Here is a 4,437-nt window from a genome sequence, read left to right as displayed (position 1 = left end):
GGGGCCCAGTCCCCAATGTCATGCTCTAGTACATTTGGTTTGGCACATCTGAGAATGAACCCTGATATTCTAAAAGCAGGGCAACAATGTCAATATAATTGTACCAAACAATTGTCAGTTGGTTGCATAAATAATTATCATTACTAAATGTTACATGAATTGGAAATATTAAATATTTGGTTGCATAGTCTTATTTTCAACGTCTTTTCAATGACATTTTGCCAGGTGGGATCGCCCCATGTCAAAACACAGTTTTAACATGTCCAAATCAATAACCAATTTGCAGAAACAGTTTGGGACAAATTGAAAACCTAACATAACATGTGCTATTTACACAAACATCTGCCACAATATTCATATTACTTGTATTTATTTAAACAAGCTCCTTATAAACTGCACAAGCACCAAAAACGCTGTTGTTTTGACAAGTAGCAATAAATCACTGATATCGATTAGGGTGGAAATCAGGTTGTATGTGCTGTTGTAACTAACACAACTAAAATAACACATGGAAATGGGAGATATCATTTACCTCACTGGTTAGATGACAACCCGCAGAAGACAGTCAGCTACATTTTGGAGTGATGCATTTAAATGTAGGTGTCGCTAAACAAAGGAACACAACCCTTATTTGCCATCACTCGTCGATATCATGCTAAAATAATTTGTGTGACAGGATGGAGATGAGGTTGCACGTCCTGTTAAAACTAACAGCTCAAAAACCACACGGAATCTGGGAATAATGTGTACATCCCTGGTTAGAGGACAACTCGTTTTTTGTTAGTCACTTTCTGATAAATCTCATAAATAGTACTCTTCCAATTCAGAGCCTGGATTTTCCCCCTGAGGCTAATATCCATATCATGTTGAAATCAATAGAACAGGGAACAAACGTTTAGGGTTCTACATTGTGACATCATTAAAATACTCCTACTACAATGTTAAGACATTCTACATTGTGACATTATTTCATTGATATCATGAAACAACTCCTTCATGTATTTTCTGATGATTAGTCAGAGATCTTTTATCAGAGTATCCCTTCCCCTGTGTGTGTCCACTTGTGTATATTCAGGCTGTTTGGCTGAGTAAAACTCTTCCCACATCGATCACAGCTATAAGATTTCTCTCCTGTGTGTGTTCTAAGGTGTATCGTTAGATAGTTAGAAGTAGTAAAACTCTTCCCACATTGATCACATAACGGATTCTCTCCTGTGTGTGTTCTCTGGTGTATAGTTAGATAGCTAGAAGTAGTAAAACTCTTCCCACATTGATCACAGCTATATGGTTTCTCTCCTGTGTGTGTTCTCTGGTGTATAGTTAGATAGCTAGAAGTAGTATAACTCTTCCCACATTGATCACAGCTATAAGATTTCTCTCCTGTGTGTGTTCTCTGGTGTATAGTTAGATTGCTAGAAGAAGAAAAACTCTTCCCACATTGATCACAGCACGGATTATCTCCTGTGTGTGTTCTCTGGTGTACTGTCAGATAGCTAGAAGTAGTAAAACTCTTCCCACATTGATCACAGCACGGATTATCTCCTGTGTGTGTTCTCTGGTGTACTGTCAGATAGCTAGAAGTAGTAAAACACTTCCCACATTGATCACAGCCATATAGTTTCTCTCTTGTGTGATATCTTTGATGTATTTTAAGTTTTACTGGTGAGGTGAATCCCTTCCCACATTGACCACAGCTATAAGGCTTCTCTCCTGTGTGTCTTCTCTGATGAATTTTAATGCCTGTTGAGGTGAATCCCTTCCCACAGTCAGAGCAGCGGTGAGATTTCTTCCCTGTGGATCTCTGCGGTTGTTTCTTGAGGAGTTCTGATGTGGAGAGACTCTTCTCTGCCTCGTCAGCATCATGATGTAGTTGAGACTCCCCAGAGGATCCACGATAGTCCCGTCTCTCTCCTGTGTGAACAACAAAGTCAGACGGTTAAAGGCCCACAACAGCAGAAATCTACTGTTTATTTTAGGTAAAAGGTGATGCCCAGAGGTCTGTTAAATTATTTTACAATTGTCTTAAGACAGTCAAACCTAAGCAGGGTGGCAGTGTGGCAGACGACCTTTGATCTCCAAAAAAGGCCCCTTTCTGTGTTTGCTAAAATTGCAGCACGAGGGCGATGCACACACAATTTGATTGCAGAAACTCCTCCCTGCTAATGAGGATGTAGTATATCTGCCTGGAGCAAAAATGGTAAGCGTAGCCATGATGTTGTACAACAATTGACGTCTGTAATGAATGTTAAAGTTATTTGACAATTGTCTTAAAATGAGCAACAATAATCATATTTTGTCTTGTTTTCACATTAGTAGATGATTGTAGGCTAGAAATAAGTTATTCATGTTGTTGAAACTCAGCAGTGTGCCAGACGACTTTTGGTCTCCAATATAGGCCCCTTTCTTTGTTTAATAAAATTGCGGCACGAGGGCAAAGCACATACAATTTGATTGTAGAAACTCCTCCCTGCTAATGAGGAAACCGATAGTTATGGATGTAGTATATCTGGTAATGAGGAAACCACTAGTTATGGATGTAGTATATCTGGTAATGAGGAAACCACTAGTTATGGATGTAGTATATCTGGTAATGAGGAAACCACTAGTTATGGATGTAGTATATCTGGTAATGAGGAAACCACTAGTTATGGATGTAGTATATCTGGTAATGAGGAAACCACTAGTTATGGATGTAGTATATCTGGTAATGAGGAAACCACTAGTTATGGATGTAGTATATCTGCTAATGAGGAAACCACTAGTTATGGATGTAGTATATCTGGTAATGAGGAAACCACTAGTTATGGATGTAGTATATCTTCTAATGAGGAAACCACTAGTTATGGATGTAGTATATCTGCCAGGAACAAAAATGGTGAGCAAAGATTTGAGTTTTTCACAATGTATTCTGAATGTGAATGGGGGAAAACTCAGGGGAGTAACCTCCATGTCCAGGTTGCTTATGAGTGCATTTCACACTACTTTGGATTATAATTGTAAGGCTCGTTTGAATGTCCTGCTTAATATAATGTTTGTGTCATCACAAATCAACCGCTTTGTATTTAAAAAACACTTCAACCAGTAAAATGCTCTTTGGCTTTTCCATCAGCCTGACAATGAGGGTTTGTACACTGTTTGCCAAATTGGCCCATAACTTCACCTAACAACAAATAAACCTGTAATGAACGAAGAAGCACTTTGGTTGTTGTTGCATGACATACATAGTGTACTCTAGGACCCATAACAACAACATAGACCTACTGTAGCACCCATAACTTCACCTAACAACAACATACAGTGGGGAGAACAAGTATTTGATACACTGCCGTTTTTGCAGGTTTATCTACTTATAAAGCATGTAGAGGTCTGTAATTCTTATCATAGGTACACTTCAACTGTGAGAGACGGAATCTAAAACAAAAATCCAGGAAATCACATTGTATGATTTTTAAGTAATTAATTGGCATTTTATTGTATGACATAAGTATTTGATCACCTACCAACCAGTAAGAATTCCGGCTCTCACAGACCTGTTAGTTTTTCTTTAAGAAGCCCTCCTGTTCTCCACTCATTACCTGTATTAACTGCACCTGTTTGAACTCGTTACCTGTATAAAAGACACCTGTCCACACACTCAATCAAACAGACTCCAACCTCTCCACAATGGCCAAGACCAGAGAGCTGTGTAATGACATCAGGGATAAAATTGTAGACCTGCACAAGGCTGGGATGGGCTACAGGACAAGAGGCAAGCAGGTTGGTGAGAAGGCAACAACTGTTGGCGCAATTATTAGAAAATGGAAGAAGTTCAAGATGACGGTCAATCACCCTCGGTCTGGGGCTCCATGCAAGATCTCACCTCGTGGAGCATCAATGATCATGAGGAAGGTGAGGGATCAGCCCAGAACTACATGGCAGGACCTGGTCAATGACCTGAAGAGAGCTGGGACCACAGTCTCAAAGAAAACCATTAGTAACACACTACGCCGTCATGGATTAAAATCCTGCAGCGCACGCAAGGTCCCCCTGCTCAAGCCAGCGCATGTCCAGGCCCGTCTGAAGTTTGCCAATGACCATCTGGATGATCCAGAGGAGGAATGGGAGAAGGTCATGTGGTCTGATGAGACAAAAATAGAGCTTTTTGGTCTAAACTCCACTCGCCGTGTTTGGAGGAAGAAGAAGGATGAGTACAACCCCAAGAACACCATCCCAACCGTGAAGCATGGAGGTGGAAACATCATTCTTTGGGGATGCTTTTCTGCAAAGGGGACAGGACGACTGCACCGTATTGAGGGGAGGATGGATGGGGCCCATGTATCGCGAGATCTTGGCCAACAACCTCCTTCCCTCAGTAAGAGCATTGAAGATGGGTCGTGGCTGGGTGTTCCAGCCTAACAACGACCCGAAACACACAGCCAGGGCAACTAAGGAGTGGCT

The sequence above is a fragment of the Salvelinus namaycush genome, unplaced genomic scaffold, assembly GCF_016432855.1.
Source record: "Salvelinus namaycush isolate Seneca unplaced genomic scaffold, SaNama_1.0 Scaffold143, whole genome shotgun sequence".
In the NCBI taxonomy this organism is placed as follows: Eukaryota; Metazoa; Chordata; class Actinopteri; order Salmoniformes; family Salmonidae; genus Salvelinus; species Salvelinus namaycush.
This window is presented reverse-complemented; position numbering follows the sequence as displayed.